Raw genomic sequence first — 18,745 nt, forward strand, 5'->3', positions numbered from 1 at the left:
GCATAACTGTATTCAACTAGCAACCTTTGACCCAAGGAGCAGTTCTCACTCCTGCTAACAAAGTTGCAATAATATTTGTAAAGGCTCACTAAAATGTCTGGAGTTTGATGGTTCTTTTTCCTCTTTGAGAAGAGGAGAAAAGGCAAAATGGTGTAGGCTGGGAATGCAGAGGATGAACAAAAGTACTTGCTAGACTCACACTAACTGTGCAGTTGTTTGCTTCCTGACAAAGATGGTGTTAGCTCCATTTGCCAACATGCACTGCAGCTAGCTATATGTAACGACTAACAAACCACACACACAGTCAAGGTCTGTCACTTTTGGCACAGAGACTAGAATAACTGTATAATCCCAATGTAAAAAAAAAACATGCAGTAGGTGGTCCTTTTTTGCTCATCCCCTGCACCCTCTTCCACCAAGTGACACTGACAGTATCAGCTCAGCAGACTGCCAAGGACAACAGCATCACTCGACTTAGTCCACTGTTGTGGCACACCAACCTTGTTTTAATTTTGTATTTGCCACTGTCTGATTCTAACTGTGCTAAGAACACAAATTTAACTGTATATAGGAACCCTAATACATTCATCACAGCTGTAAAATGACATTTAGAAAAAAAGGAAAGATGAAACACAGAGTACAGCAGATGGAAGAAAGGAGATATTGTTCATGCTTCATCCATGAAGAGAGCTAAATTAAGCAAAAAATTTCATTTTCAGAAGGCATTTTTTATTAATGTCATTATCACGCAGGTCTGCTCAAGAATTATAACTTCATAATGAAAACAATGCAGAATGGACTTCGAAGCATCTGAATTTCCACACTGGTGAGAAGAACAAAGCCTGTTTTTCACTATATGTTCACTCAGTTGCTACATTCAAAGTGGTCTCATTGCTCTTTTCTGTACTGCCTGTACATTATTGGTAATGAGTCATTAACTATTGCAATGATGTAAGATGAGTCCAGTTTTGCCTTCCAGTTAGACCTGGGAAGCCCAATTAACTTTATGACAAGAAGCAAATCAGAAAGAGACTGTCACTATATATTTGAGAATATCAGCATGTCTTCTTCCTTAGATAGCAAAATATAAACCTTTGCTTAGGAATAGTCATGCAGCCAAATATCTTTTGTCTTGATGACATATGTCATAGTTCAAAGTCAGAGTTCTCTCTACCTCAGTGCTTAGAGAACGCATTTTTTTTCCTGTCACACACACTTCACATGCATTCTTCTCTCCTGTCCCAAAGTTAACTTCATCCATTTTTAAATGTTAAAATTATATGCAGAATAAGTGTATTTTTCCCACAAATTATGCCTTGACATCCACCTGATCTATGGACAGGGAGGGGGGGTGCTGAAATGTCTAAAGAAACTGGAGACAGAACAGTATTTCCACTCTAAAAGGTTTCTAGATAATCTAAAATCTATTCCTCGTAATGATTATATCTATATTCCTCATATGACTATACCTATATTCTTCATCACTCGACATCACTTGTTACTCCTTACTGAATTCTGAAAACCACTCTTTAGTTGAGAAAGACTAAAACCCCATCAACTTTTTACCAGGAAGAGCTATATTCAGCTTCTCCTGAAGCAGAGAATACTTACTATGCTTCCATTGAAATATAACAGATTAGCCCCTCTCTCCTCCCCAAGCTGGTGCCCATCTTCTTTTCCTATTCCCATAACATACTTCTCTCACACAGTTTCTTGCTCTTATAGGAAAGAAACTAAAACACATACGGCACAGAAACAGAATAAACAAAAGACAAGTCCACAAGAGAAAGCCACTAGGACACTGGAAAAAATATTTTCCCATGAATCTAAAAAAGATAACAGGCACTTTGCTTACATGTCTCCTTTCATCCCTGAAAGCTTTAAAGTTAATTCATGGTTTCATAACTACAATAAATTAACCATGCAGAGATTAAAATCAGGGCCTCTTTTTATTTGGATATCAACAGTATGAATCCCACCCAGGTCTTTCTGAAAGCAGCCTTGGCTGACACTCCACAATGCTTCCTCAAGTTCATCTTCAGCCAAATAAGAAGTGGTCTGGAAAGGATTCATCCGTTTAGTGTACACAGAAGATCCTAGTCTTGGATCTATAAACCAAGTCTTTAAATTCCATTGTAATTACTTTGCAGTCATAAATAGAACAGACGCTATTTGTGGCATCCCAGCTGGCTTTTTAGACAAGGTGCACACATCTTCAGTGTTCAAGAAATACATGTGGACAGTGACAGAGACCTGAATATGATTAATTAATGAACTCTGTCTCAAAAAAAAAAAAAAAAAAAAGAAAAAAGAAAACCAAAAAAACCAGCCAGCATTTCATTTTTTTTAACATGCAGTAATAGAATAAAAGAATTTTCTGTATTGAGTAACATTTGCTCAGAAGCTGGGTTCCCACCTTGAATGTTTCTGGTTTTGAAGAAGGCAGAGTCAGTGCAAATGAAAGTTCTGCTGTAGCAAAGTGCTATAAATCATTTAACTCTAAAGACATGATGACTTAATAACAGTCTTACACAAAACACTTCACTCTGAATTTAAGAATCAAAACCAAAACACTATTTTCCCAAGATACACAGTTTTGGAGAGACAGTCATGGAAAGTTAGGCTATGGCTAGGGTTAATGCTTGTTAAAGATTTTACCAAAGATTACAAGTCATTCATAGTCCCTCTGATATCTATAAATGCCTAGCTTCCACGGATGCATATGCAATGGCCACAAGTCCCTTCATTTTAAGCTGGGATAAAATTATTTCCTAGAAGTTGTCTGCCAGGAGTTCCCCCTGACCCACAGCTTTTGCTGGCTCTTCTGCTGAACAGCAAATGATACTTGACCATCAGCAAGACAGCCAACAGCGCAGATTTCTGTTTATAAGCTTAGTATAAAATTAAGATTCGATAGGTCTTTTAAACGTGACCAATTCTTGCACTGATTTTTAAAGCCTTAAAAAAACATACCTTGTAAGTTTCATACACTCAGCAGTAAAACACTACTTGAAAAACATGGATTATTAGAGTATATAGCAATTTTTTGTAACATCATTATTTCAGTATCTGATCTCCAACACTGGTCTTAAGTAAATACTGAGGAAAGAGTGAAACAAAGTATATATGAGTAAGTATACCCCTCACTGCCTCCAGTGGTAATCTCTTAACACAAAAAGTGCTATGTCAGCATAAGATAACTCTGTATTGTTATCCATCATTGCAATGGTAAACCACAATTTAACAGGAGTTTCAGAACTAATTTTCTAGTAGAGAAGAATGCAGTCAAACTGATTGGTAGAATATATTCTGAAGTAAGGAAAAAAAGGAAATGCAAGAATTGTCTAAAAAGAGTTTACAGGTATACAGGATAGCAATATGCATGATCTATAAAAACACCAACCTCAAGTGAAGACTGACAGAACTGGAGCTCTATCAAGCAAAGTAAAACAGGAGAGACATGACATGGGTTTTAAGCTACAAAATAAAAAAAGCAAAGGACAAGCTAGCAATCTGCTTCTCATATCCATAGTGACATGAAGTGACAGGCTTAATGGCAGAAAAGAAGTTTTTTAAACATTAGCAAAAAATACCCAAGAGTAAGGGTAGTGAAGCTCTGTAATAGATTGCCTGGGGGCCTTAAAGAATAACTGTAAAGTTTTGGAACAGATTAGACAAACATCTGTCAGGATTAGCTCATGCTGCCTTGGGGCAGGGTGATGAACTAGATGATCTTTTGTGCTCCCTTTTAACCCTAAAATTCTACAACTATTAGCAAAAATCCCCACACTTCCATGGCAAGAACCAGAGAACATCTTGGTTCACTAGCAAACCAAAGATAGTGATTTAAAAAACAGTGGTCTACCACTGGATGAAGATGGTAATGTTTTAATAATGCTGCAAAGAAAAGCAAAGGTTTCAACACATATTTGTGTTCTTCGGTCTGGAAGAAGAAAGATCTGCTTTTATTATGCTTTCAGGTTTCTTGTGTGTGCGAGTAAACTCATAACTTCTTCAGGGAGAGAGGAAGACAGCCGTCCTCTAAACCTCATTTTCTTGAGAATGGAGGCTAAAAACTAGTTAAAGAAGCATTTTCATGAGATGTGGAAGATCTATAAGGAGGTGGGGCATGCTACATCTAATAAGACTCAATTCGTTAAAGGCAGATCTTCATTGTGTAAAGTGCCATTATGCAGAGACCATGCCACAAACAACTCATACAAGGTCTGTAACTGGAAGCTGTACAATTGCATTGTCATGGGCCAAGAAGCAGGCATTTTCACTGCAGAAACTGCACTATGCTAGCTAACCAGGAGGGAGACTTGAAGTGGTATTTGTGAGTGGCGTCACACTGCATCTGATGCACATACCAGCCTAAATCAGTGCTGGCTCAGGATTCCCTCTACTCTAAACTCCACTGAGATGAAAAAAAAAAAAAGCCAAAAAAAAACATGATGGAAAGAGGCTTACATCAGATTTGCTATTCTCAGGTAAATATTTTCCAACTTTGTTGTACATGTTTAATTTAAGATTATCATTAAATAGTATTGGAGTTAAAGAATGACTTGGCAAACTCCTGTGCAAGATCCAGACTTAAGTTCCCACTAAAGCCATTTTCTTCTATAAAGTGGAACACTTCCACCCAAGGAAAGCCAAGGGTATAACAGCATGGGAACTCACCTGGTACTTTACAGAGGCAAGATTTGAACTTCATATATTCTAGACACTTACCTTTCATTTTGCACCAGCTACCTTTCTATTCAACTAGCTGTTTCTCCTAGATCAAAACTTGTGATGCCCTCACAGACAGGAGGAACAATTTCCAGCTCAGTATCCTTTGAAATACAAGCTTCTATTAAGAGCAGCTTTGAAAAAAAATCAACATTTTAAAGCTAGTTTCATACACAAATATTTTTGTCACATCTCACAAAATCTCTGGTTTGGTTCCCTTTCTATGCAAAATAAAAGTAACACCTGTGAGAGGATGCACTGTGGAGTCACTCATAAGTGCTGGAGCAGACTAGCAGCCCCACTGCCCCTCTTCCTCACGGTGCCCCCATGAAAATGCCCTGCCAGCGTTCAAAGGCATTCCAGGGTGCATACTAATGAAAAGCAGCAAAGCCTACTCCGGCTCCTCATCCTCTAGGAAGAAGAGCAGTTACAATGAGTGAGAGAGACAGAGGATTTGTGCCAACCCAAAGGAACGGCAGGGAGCTCAAGAGAAACACAGAAATGTGGTTTGTAGTTTTTTCGCTTTGCCTTCTCTTCCCTCTTCAGCCCTCCTCCCTCCAAGTTTATTGCTTGTAAAACGGCAAGAAGAGAGCACAGCTGAAGATTGCAGGCCAATTAGTGTCCATTTGGATTAGCCCAGGACCCCTGCAAACCTACCCTAAAGAGTCCCCAAATAATTTCTCTTCCTTCTCATTCCCCTCTAGGCCTGCACCACTGCTTCTTGGGGAAAGTATAGGAAGTGGTTAACTCAAGACGAATGCTTGTACAGACCCTGTGCCATTCCAGAACCAGCAGAATAAAATTATATTGGTCACAAAGCTTATTTTATATCTATATAACCAAACACTTTATGTTTACAAATGTTACCTATGCATTAATAATACAACTTAGAACACACAGTCACTTGTTGAATTCTTGTATTTTGCTATCTATGTGAAAAGCACAGCACCAGCAGCTCGGCTCCAGCACTATCAGAATTGCTGGAGGAATAAAGACCTATCAATGCTTTAGAATACAAGGAGCAGCCCTCCTGAAATGCAGGTAGTCCTCCCAAAATGTCACCACATTAACCCTCCAGCAACTGCTCAGAGCTGTGATGTGAACACAAACAGGGGAGGCTGACACTTGTGCCTCATGCCTGTGCTAAGGCCTCCCTAAACTGAAAACACAGCTGGTCACAGTGTGCAACTTTCACCAAATGACAAGGCTGGCATCCCTAGATGTAACAGAAATTTAATGAGGTTTCAATATGTCACGCTAATAGAGCTAAATCAGAGCTACTATGAATGTCAATGACGTTATCCTACTGACTTCTCACCCTGGACATATAAATGGCTCCTGAAGAACATGACATATCTGAGCATTAAGTTGAACAGGGTTTAAATAGCATAATTAAAGATAATATGAATCTACTCATGTTAAATATGCTGAAAGACTTCAGACACTAGAATAAATACAGTCTAATCTCAGGGGAAGGATTAGTGTGATAAAGATGACTACTGTTCCACTGCTTAATTTCGTCATGTAGATGCTCCCTGTAGAAACTGCAGAGATAATTTTTCTAAAATAGAAAATGAGGTTCTGTTTCTGAAGGCATGCAAATCCAAAGCTTATGAAAACAAAATGTTATTCAAGCTTGTAAAAACAGAAGGCTAAAACCGCCAAATGTAACATGGTATTGAATAGCATTCACACTCATCTAATTTAATGAGGTTTTGGACTCTTGATGCCAACTCTGGTGCCCAGGGTGGTAATACACAACCTAAGCACCAATTTACTAAATCATAACCTGTAACTTCTGTAATGTGTTTAGTATAGATAAATGGTTGTAGCTTTTTGAATTATGTACCCTAAAAACACAGTAACACACACTTCTTTACACCAGTAAGCAAAGCTATGTGTGGTAAGGATTGGCTCTAAAGCCATCAGAATAAAGGATATATAATTTTATATATAAAGAATTTAGAAATTTATTTGTCAGTTCAGAGTATTTTGTTTATGGTTTTGAGAAAATGGGACTTCTCATGTCAAATATTTAGTAATACCAACTACTAAACTGCCACCTAAATAATTGCTGAGACTTACTATGACAAAAATCAGCAGATGGTAAACTGACAAGCTTTCTGAAGAAAATTCACATAAACGTACCCCAAGCATACTAATCTTTATTGGATTTTCTGTACGTTGTAAATATAATCCCATTTACGTTGAAGTTAGTAAAAAGATAAAATGATTTTACAGATCAGCAAGGAACGGCTGGGTAGTGATGCATATATACAACACACAACATTCTGGAATAGGATTTATACTGCTGAAAATACGAACAAAACCTAAACAAGTTCCTTCAGGTGTGTAACTGGGGAAGTAAAAAAATTGAATTTATACAAAAATATGACTGAAATATTTACAATGGTGTTAAAAAAAATACTATGCCTAGATTACTAATTCTCCCTGTCTGATCCTGCACTTCTGTGTTCAATCAAATCAGAACTGAAACTTACAGGAATGCAGAAATACCAAGATTCAGTGAGGGATTTATATATTTGTTTGTTTTAACTATAAGCAACACTCTATACTGATGGTGCTGAAACACCCAAAACCAAAGTCACTCCCCAAAAACACAGAAAAAGTCTGAAACTGGACAAACGCCAAGCTGTAAAATTTTAGTTCACCAGTCTTTGTTTCTGAGAAATCATTAACTTGAGAGGTTTTTATAGAACTTTAACTTCAGACAGCCACTGTCACAATATTATAGCTACATTATGCAAAGTTTTAAACATACTGTGCTGTGTGAAAAAAAATGAACAGTTTACATCTCATTAGGGGAAAAAAATAATCCTGACAAGTCATAAAGCTGAATGGAGACAGGAGCAAACAAGCCCAAAAGCTGGTATAGGTATAGGATTTACACTGGTTTCATAAATGACGTTGAGAATAGTCTTAATATTCTGCTCTACCAAAGAATCACTAAAATATAATTAACAAGACCTATTTCATCATACCTTACTCTATTTCAAGAAATAAAGAAAATGTAGATAGATATCAGTGACACCAAATATTAGTACTCTATTTATATACAACCTATGCATATTGCAATGTAGATAAACTCACAGATCAAATATTATTTACTACTTTATTATTAATTGACATATCTAACTTTCTTACATTCTTCTTATATTTTACTGACCTTAGGTGACATTTCACCTATAATATACATTGTATACGACATATACAAGGAACAAAACCTTTCCCCAGTATTTTTCTTTTTTATAGAGAAAAATAAAATTAAAAAAAAAAATTAAAACTGGTTGGGGGATTACCAGAAATTCTATCCTATTTTTTCCTACATGAAGGAATGGGAAAAATTTTGGTATTGTCATGAAGCCACTGGAAATATTGCAGTGGTGAATATGAACATAGTCTTCATTAGGTGACTGCTGCTTTGTGGTCATTACTTGGGAATGGCTTTGGATTATCATCTTATTTTTATTGGCTCTAACTTAAAGATACCTTCTTCAGTTGGTGGAAAAATAATGCTCCTTCTTTAGTGCTAAGAACAGCAGCCTAAGGCTGGAATGCTCTAAAGAAACACAAGCTTTTGTAAAATGATGTCATATGCCAACTGTGCCAGGCAAATGTGTAGTAATAGCTAAAGCATTCTATAATTAAAACAAGTCCCTTGTTAAAAGAGACTGAAAGTGATCAAGGCTCTTTTGTCTGTTCAGACACTTGATAGATGTGAAAAGAGTTTTGCTTACAGTGAAGATGGTGCTTTGGTTTCTGTCTCCATCTTAAGTGGAATAGAGTGCACCCTGAACTATGCCTATTTGCAAAGAAACTAACAGAAGTAATTCAGCAAAATGATCGCAACAAAAGGGGCATTCAACACAAAATAGACAGGTATTTCTCTCCCCTCTAAGACATGGAGTGAAGCCTTAAATAGCTGAAACTATTATTTAATAGTTGCAAGGCAATAAAGCAAAGATATTTTAACAGTACTGCCAACAAGCGAATTATCCACTCAGACTAAAAGGACCGTTTGATACCAGTAGTCACTTGATTACAGCATGTGGTCCATGACTATTCTTTTACACTATCGTGTTTCTAAAACATTTTATATTTACCAAGAAACAGTACATGTGAGGAAATACTTTGAAAATAAGGTATTTCACTGATTGAAACAAATTCCTCATTGTGCCCCTTCTGACCTTGTACCTGCTTTATGCCTTAAAGGGTGACATGGCTATCCAAATGCACCATTTCTAACAAAGAATAATTTCTCATCTAAGTACACTTCAGTACAGTTTTAATGTCACATTTGTTCTTTCTTCTTGGACTTGCAGAGGTACAAATACAGCAAGAGACAGACAGTTCTAACAACAGCCCTAGCCATGCTTGCAAGAGAGATACCTGGAAATTTTAAATTGTAGCCTCTTATACTCTTAAGCAACAAAAATAAAAAAATACTGAACCCACAGCATTCAGAACACTTTTTAAAAATTCCATTTACTTGACCCATAGTGGCAGGGGACAAGGTTGCGTATCAGCATGAGAGGCTGGTTAATGCTAAACTCTGTCCTGAGCATTTGCCATCATGGAGCTGAAGCTCCAGAATAGGAAGATATGAACATAAATCCACTTCTTTCCACCACATAGTATCAGGCCAAAAATATGTAAGTCTGAGACAACCCACTGAGCAAGTAAGGAGACTGTGAGCCCACACTCAATAGCATGTTCAATATGCAAGTACTTAATTGCTTGCAAAAGTTGATACCCTCTTTCAAAGCTGGACTTGGAAGTCTTTGAATTCATAGTATCTAACTAATTCTTGGACAGTTCAGAATTTTGCTGCAACAGCCATAATCTTGCCACTTTTCTCATCAAATGCCAAATCAAAATGCAACAGTAAGCATTGCTCATGTGTGTATTTCTGATAGACAACTTTAGTTATGAAAAATTAACATCATGAAGTGATTTTCACTACAAAAAAATAAGGTAATTTCTGGTGCAGAGCTTTGTCTTCAATACTCTAATAAAAAAACAATGTAAAACATGGGATATATATATAACAAAAATAATATAATAATTCATGTATTATAAATAAATATAAATTATATGATTCTTTTATATATATATACATGAAATAAAACATGTATATTCCACTCTTTCTGACCCAAAGAGCATTTTGTTTGAGCTGACTTTATAGTAAAGCTAAGTCAAGTATTCCATTATAATTTTAAAGGACTTTAGTCACATTCTCCCTAAGGGAAACAAATAACTGATTTATGAATTGTGAACAATTTCCCAGCTTAAAAAAAACACAAACACTTCTAAACTGATCTAGTTATGGTCCATCTGCAAAATGTAAATCATTCAAAGTAAAAACCACAGTGTAGGTCTTCAGAATTCATTTTCTTTGAGCTATCGACACTATATACCCTTTCCCATTATAAAATACTTGCAATCACATAAGACTTCATTTCTCCATTGTAAATGATTCTTTTTTTCTGATAATCAGCACTATGCATAAATAGACATTACTCAATTTCAAATACCTTTTTATATCTCCTCTGCTAGCCTACATTCCACTTTGGAAAAGACAACCAACCAACAAAAAAACAAAGTCACACAGACAAACACATCAAACCATGTTATATAAAAAAGCTTACTAAAAACAGGCCATTTAGGGTGTTTCTAGGCATACCATATTTTTCCAGATGTTTTGTGACTCCTAATGCAGTTTACTCTAGGAAGGAATTTGACCTGTCTCTAAAATGCTTCATCACTAAAGGCAAGCATAATGATATCTGGCTTCCTGGATCTGTTTGAAAAGTTTTCCTACAAGATTTTTTCCTATACCCGTTTTAAAACAGGCTTAATGCTCATTCCTTGTAGCTCTAAAAAAAGTCTAATTTCTAGCCAAGAAATGTTAACCACTCCCATTAATGGATTATTAAACTCTTAAGTCTTTTCTTTGCAATTACTAATGTAATGTTATTTGGTTGAGCTAGGGTTTATTTCTGTCATCTCTTCTTGCCTTCAACATGTGGATGAGATGGGGCATGCACAGTTTTCCGCCCATGCAACCTGTTGTATTGCAAAGTTGTAAGGGGAAAGAATGATCACAAGGATTTGTTAGCTGTGCATTTTCAACTAGCTGGATTTGAGAGGAAGCAAGGCAGGTCTTCACCTAGTGGTCTTAGTTCTAATTTTAGAATCATTATTACCTTTAAGGTCATCAGGTCCAACCATTATCCTAACACTACCAAGTCCACTGTTAAAGCATGTCTCGAAGCACCACATCTACATATCTTTTAAACACCTCCAGGGATGGTGATCCCACCACCCCCCCGGGCAGCCTGTTCCAGTGCTTCATCAGCCTTTCAGTGAAGAAATATTTCCTAATATCTAATCTCAACTTCCTTTGACGCTGTTTCCTCCTGTCCTGTTGCTAGTTATCTGGGAGAAAAGACCTACCCGCTGCCTGCAACCTCCTTTCAGGTAACTAGAGAGTGATAAGGTCTCCCCTGAGCCTCCTTTTCTCCAGACTAAACAACGCCAGTTCCCTCAGCCACTCCTCATAAGCCTTGTGCTTCAGACCCTTCACCAGCTCCGTTGCCCATCTCTGGACACGCTCCAGCACCTCCAGGGCTTTCTTGCAGTGACGGGCCCAACACTGAACACAGGATACCAGGTGCGGCCTCACCAGTGCTGAGCACAGGGGGACAATCACTGCCCTAGTCCTGCTGGCCATGCTGTTTCTGACACAAGCCAGGCTGCTGTTGGCCTCCTTGGCCACCTGGGCACAGTGCTAGGTCCTTTCCCACTGGGCAGCTTTCCAGCCGCTCCTCCCCCAGCCTGTAGCGCTGCGTGGGGTTGGTGTGACCCAAGTGCAGGACCCAGCACTCAGCCTTTTTGAACCTGCATCTATAACAATAGCCTTCACTCAATGATCTTTTAGTAAAACCAGATACAATCTCAGTAAGATTACAATGAAATCAATACTCTTATAGTATGATACGTGAGGTTTTATTAATGGTATGTTTAAAAGGCTGTAACAAAGAAAATCTGTAGCCAGAAACAGGCTAAATAAGCTACACAAAGGGAATATTAAATCAAAGTGCTTTCTAAAGAAGCCGAAGAAGTAGTTTCATCTCTCCATAGGTGTTGTCCCAGAGAACCATTATCTCATAGAATAAAAATTCCAGAGCCTTTAAAATAAACAAACAAACAAATAAATAATTGAGCAACATGGATTCTAGTTCTGGGTGGCACAAAGAAAACAAAAGGGGATACTATTTCTTACCAAAAGACAGCAGGGAGCTTGCCTAAATCTGAAAGATGCCCAAAGGACTGTGAGACAGGGCAACTACATCCATGTAACCTCTACCAGTTCAGAATTTCTAAATGCCATTTTTATAGAGATAATTTGAATATCCCAATCATTTTCCTACTCTCAAGAAATCCAGCAAGAGCCTTTCCTCTTCTTTTGTCTAAACTTGCCATGAAACAATTGGAAATTAAATAAGAGCAGTTTATTTATTCATTATAATTGATACCAGGAAATATTAATATCCGAAGCAGACTGGCAATGTGCAAAAATGACAAACTAAAGCCTACCAACTGGGCTCCAAGTTCATGCCTTTTTTTATAATGCCTGCATACTTGCCACCTCCCTACCAAAAATATCATGATGATACAATGGAAAGTTGATACAATAATAATAAAACATTCAAAAAATGCCTTTAGGAAATGACTTCAGTACTGATGAATGAAATCCATAAATAAATGCTAATCCCATTACACAACATAGTGAATTCCCAGCAATGCTGCTTTTGGTGCTGAAGAAGAAACAATCCAAGCATTATCAAGAACTAACGTAATTCAGCATAAGTAAAGATGCTCCAGGCTAATATTTTATCTTGTTTTAACTTTATTCAGCACACTACTCCAGTTTGTAACTAGCTACATTTATAGACAAACCAGTATTTCAAAATGTCCACCAATTATTGTTGTCTTATAGTTATTGAAACCTCATCTATTCCTGAAAACACAGGAAAGACAGTGCCTTTTCCCCATAGGAAAAAGCTGTAGAGTGCCTGTTACAAAAGGGTAATTAAACACCTTCCGAAACAAAGGCTCATTTGAAAAAATATACTGGAATATCTTCCTCTGGTCAAAACCAATCAGAGCAAGCAACAGGTTTTAAGGCTACAGCTTGATCTCAGATCAGTCAAAAAATACTCAGTTCTCCAGAAATAGCAGATTCTCTGCTACTGTAAACATAATAACTTTTATGGTTCAACAAAGTATTTCCACAGTTCCTTACCTCTTATGTGCCTAATGAATCTAGTCACCTCTGCTTAGAGGTGAACTTGCTCTGCCAAATTATAGAACATGGCAGTGTATATAGGAATATATTTGTATAAAAGAAATTTTCACAAGGAAGATAAAACCTACTTGCAACAAGTTTTCTAATGCTTTCCAGTAACCTACATGCAAATACAGAAGGACAAGTTATTGCAACATCTGCCAGTAGGAAACAAAACCTGCATACTACACCAGGTCTTGCATGAGTGTCCAGTCCTTCTCCCCACCCCCACCCCACCCTCCGGAATTTTTATGTTTATTTCTAACATATGTTGTAGTAATGAGTAAAGTCAAACATCAAAAAGTGACTCGATCTTGCAGTAGTAAAGAAAGCACACTTCCCCATGGAAATTATTGTAAAAGCACAAGCTAGTATTTTAATTTCCTGGGAGCTGTATTGGTTTACCTCTGCATTTCTGCTAACCAAAGAGATCTTTTTGTTTTGATAGCTGACCAGAATCTTAACTATCTTGTTTTAACCCAGTGTGGAGGGACAGTCTTGCTGTCTAGAGCTGGCCTGGTGCCTAGCTCAATAGGATACTGATCCATGACTCTGGCTCCTAGAAACTGTAACACAGAAGTAATAAATAGCAATAAATAACAATGGATGATCTGAAACATCAGCGTACATCAGTGCCCTGTGTCTACATTTCTACATTTTCTACCACCAGTAGAGCTGAAACTGAGCCAGTAATTGTGGGAAATTTTAGGAAAGTATGTCAAACGTAGACAAGATAATAGTGTCTGTCGCCCCTCCTTTTTTTTTTTTTTTTAATAGCATTGTGGGGTGCCATTTTTATTGTCTATCGATGACTTCCAGATTGTTTACCCAGTTCACAAATAAAAATTAAAAGGATTTTGAAAGCAAGCAGTTAGGAAAAGTCATGGAAAACTGGAAAAGTACCAGAGAATTTCTTTAAAATGGAAGTAGTATCAAGCTTCAAAATACAAAACTGAAGTAATCCTGACAATAAATATTCAATAAATTTATGAAGATAATCCAAAACACTATGACAATTCCCATTGTCTTGTAAAACAATAAGCAGCCACCCAAGAAGCAAGCCAAAATAGTTTGTTTTGTAGCTGTAGGACCTTTTGTTCTATCATTTAAACTGACAGACCATCCACAGCCAAGTTATTTAACAAGAGGATGAAGGAAATTACTTCAGAAATTTCAAACACTCATTTATGCTACTTGCACTTGTGTGTTTACTGAAGCCCAGACAGTGTCTTATCAGTTATACTTAGGGTAGGTTTTATGCTAAGCTTTGCAGTAATGCTCATTCAGAGCTGTTAAAGTTTCACCTTTATCCTGTATCAGAAACAAAGCCTGGATTGTGACACAGGCAAGCAAGCACAATTTTCTTTTCAATTGTACTGGTGTGGTTGTGTGTTTCATCTAAATTAACTTGTTCTTTTAGCTAAGAATCACCAAGGGGTAATAGAAGTATACAAAATTTATTATGCCCACATCACGTCCAGATTTCATGACTTGGAACAATGAACATGGAATGTGGACTTTGGAACACAAAATGCAGAATGTACAACAGAACGTTACTCACAGCCTGGCAAAGAGGGCTCTCAGAAAATAAATACAGTTGGCATTCTTTATCACTCCAAGTGACACAATATTCTTGCAGTGTCCTGGATTCTGGAAATGTGCATGAATCAATATGGAAAATAGTGATCTATAACTAGAGCCTCTGACAGGTGTTCAATTGCCATGATGGGAGCTGTGTATACTGCAGCTGATGGCAATTTGTCTGAGAGGTTCACAATTACAGCTGGTATCCCATTTACCCATTTTAAAAAAGTATTTTGAAGGGTCAATACATGTTATGAACTAGTCACTGTTTATTAGGAATTGGTAGTAATCATTATGTCATCAGGACATATGATGCTGAAAGTATCAAAACATTTGTTTCTTGTAATGAACTTTTCAAATTACTTCAATAGAGTAACACTATTATTCAAGCCAGTGTGATATAATGAAAAAAATCTGACACATTCTTTTCTTCCCCTTCTGGGGCCATTTCTGCTACCTGCAGCACTACCAGAGCTGAATGGCAAAACTAAAGACACTTATACTGAGAAGTACAAGACAACCAGATTACTTAACCTAGGCATCCATAGGATATCCCACATTTACATTTGAAAATGTTAGCATACTGCTTCTCATGCCTTTGCTTGTCTGGAAAATAATGTAGCTAGTAATGTTTCTTTCACTGGCCTGTAAAGGTAAATTGAAGTCCATAAGCTAATAGAAAATCCTAAAAATAGGTATGCTATAAATGCAAATGTCATTTTGGCATCCACCTTCATTCAGAATGGGTTTGTTTCATGCTTTACCATTTTAGGAAGACAGGATAGAGAGACACATTGCATAAACATCTCTAAACTATGACACGCACGGTGAAAAACTAATATTTAAGTGATGAAGAGCTGTTAACTTTTTTTAAACTAACTAATCTTACAATATTTTTGGGTAGGTTTTTTTGTCATCTTTGCAATGAAGAATCCATAGAGGAAAGAGCACAGGAACTGCTTTTCCACCCCTACAGTATGGAAAGCAGCAGCCATTACCTCAAAAGGCATTGTAAAGGGTGCTGAATAGATTCAGGAACTTTTCTTCCATTTTCAAAAATTCTTTCATAGGACTAACTGTGACATGTGAGTAAACTCAAAGGAAAGCTATGCCATAAAACCTGGAAAACTTAGGTGAAGTTCAGACATCTGAAATTGCACAGTATACCTCACTTCCAATATGATGCCAATGTTACACTTGGGATGAAAGATTTACAAGGGAATAAAGAAGGGAGGTAGGGCAAAAATCACACCAAACATGCGGAAGTACATGGAGTGCACAGTGTGAAAGAACCAAGTGGCTGACGGGACAAAAGATTACTACAAGCAGAGATATGGTCCTCTCAGACTTTCAATTCAATTTCTGTACAGTTTGACTCACTTACATGTTCTACTCTGAGAATAAACCAGACCATGTGGAAATGAATTTTTATAAAAAAGTGATTTAACTTTGTGCTTTCTGAAAAGCATAACAAAGACTGTATTTTCAAGGGGAAGGCAGCAGCGTTTCACTACTTCTGCCAAATAAACCAGATTTTGTCCAGGAAGTAGATACCTTCTCACAGGAAGGCAACAAAATAATGTCAGAGACAATAGGAGTACTTAGTTGCCCAAAGATAAACACGTGCTTAAGTGCTTTATTGTATTGGGGCCAGAAATAGGACAAGATGACCTTGCAAATGATATTATATAACAGGCTTAAGTGACACAGAACCAATATACAAATTAAACCCCACCTTTGCAGACAGGAGGGCATAAAAAAACCCCAAACCTCTGGAACTATGTTGCAGCTGGAGACAAGAAGGCCTCTGACAGACACTGGGGTAATTTATTGATGTTACATTTGCCTAATTGCTTCAAAAAAAAAAGGGGTTAAATAACAGAAACAGATATACAACTCTCAGGAGTGGGAGGAAAAGATGTGGAAAAATCACGATCAGCCACAATGCCAACTTTGGGTATCTCAGCTTGTGACAGACGAGACTTCAGAGTGCACAAGCAATCCCTGATCTCAAGCCTGCATAGGCAAACCTCAAGGGACATAAGGAGCATGTGCATGAAAAACTCCCTTAAACCAGTGCAAATACTGATGATGCGCAGTAAAGTAAGTGCAGCCCCCATATTATTTAGTTAGATGAAAGAAATATATTTTAAAAAACAAGCAAATGAACAAAATAATCTGACGTCTTAGCAGCAGACAAGCTAACTTAGTATACTCAGGGGCACAATACAGGAATATAGTAATTCTTGTAGATGAGGTAATGACTAGAAAATAAGAAGGCAAGAATGACTGGATTTAGGAAACAGCTGTATCTGATTTACATGGGACCTTGTCACAGTCTTATCTTGAATGCATATTAAAGTCCTACAGTTGGCATAACAAATTACTAATCAAAAGTTTCTTTATTAAAATAATAATAAAAAGAAATAAAAGTGAGACAGTAACATACAGGAAAACATTTAAAAAAACCAAACCAAACAAACCAAAAGCCTCAAATCCCAAACAAAACACAAGCTCAAACATCTTAGCATATGTTTTCATCCCAGAAGCTAATTGTACACGATGGAAGAATCCCTCTGCAGTACCAGTCCTTGTCCCTACCTCAGCCTGAGCTCCCCAAACACACTTTCTATTTGCCCTGCTTTGTGCTTTATGGAAAAAAAAGAGCTTCCACGCTAGAAGTGACCAGTGGTTAATATACCCTGATACACTTTCCAACAGTGGGCAGTCAAAGGCTCATTCAGTAAGAGGTGCAGCAAAATCTACTCAGTAGGCAGCTATACAATGAGCTGCCTCAACCTGGGAAAAGATTCCTCCTGACCTCAGGAAGTAAATGCTAGTTTATCCTCTACACATAAGAAGTGATACAGTGATAGTGATCACTTTCAAAGCTTTTTATTGTAACTTTGTATACTTTTGTAGGGCATATAAATACCTGATGGGTTTTGTATCCTCATCTTTTTAATGTACAAAACTTGAAAAAAGTGGATTTTGTTGGTTTGTTGTGGTCTGGGGTTGTCCAACATGTGTCCCCCCCACCCCCATCTGGCTTTTTGGTTTGCAAGTCACAGTGCCTGGAAATCACCCTAAATCATTTTGTATGCAATTTTCACTGCAAAAGGGAGTCATCCCAGCTACATTCAAAGGACTAAGCTGGCATACCAGGAGCAGTTCACCTAGTTCAACAAAAGGCTTGGCATGAGCTGTCCTAGTCTGTGAGAAGCCCATACCCAGCTGTCTTTTCTGGTTTCTGACTGAGGAACACAGGAAAGGCAATCACTGGAGTTGAAAAATTGCCAGTTTATCATGGGTAAAGTGTTCTAGTGCTTCCTTTAAGCTAACTCAGGTACTTCAACATTTGCATTGCAGCATATACAGACCTCTCATAACATCTGGAAATTTTGTCATACGTACCATTGTTTAACCCCTTTGTTACTGCACATAAATAAAAGCTAGAAAAGAAGTATAATCTTTCTAGGGCAGCATGGATTCTTCTGATTTTTAGTGGCATGAAGATGGATCATTTTACCACTTCTTTTAATTTGTTATGTAACTTAATCATTTGCAGATTCAGGAATAACGTTTTGTTATCCATATCATGACTACTTACTTGGTTTCTTCTTTGTTACTGAGAGGAGGAAGCATGTACTCCAAGGCCTTTTGAAAGTCTTAATGGAGTTTGTTAACAAGATTTTGTTATCCACTTATTTATCTCCTGCTCTTCAATATGTAGCACAGTAGGTATCCTAAGGAGGAAAATACTTCAGAACCTCATTCTGCTAATCTCTTGGATTAATCTCATTAAAATCAATGCATATGCTTCCCATAGCTTAAATAAGATCATTAACAAAGACTTTTTGTGCCCGAAAACCTCACAGTGTAGAAGTCAGCTTTATACACAACCATGTGCACAGAACTGCCATCATTGTCTTAAAGTCAGAAACCTTTGGTAAATTTAATAAAAATACTGAAATATATAAGATTTCCTTCACAATAATAAGCACCACCTAACTGTAAATCCATATACTTAGCACTGCTAGCCTGCCTCTACACTAAGGG

Source organism: Falco cherrug, chromosome 4, assembly GCF_023634085.1.
Source record: "Falco cherrug isolate bFalChe1 chromosome 4, bFalChe1.pri, whole genome shotgun sequence".
Lineage (NCBI taxonomy): Eukaryota > Metazoa > Chordata > Aves > Falconiformes > Falconidae > Falco > Falco cherrug.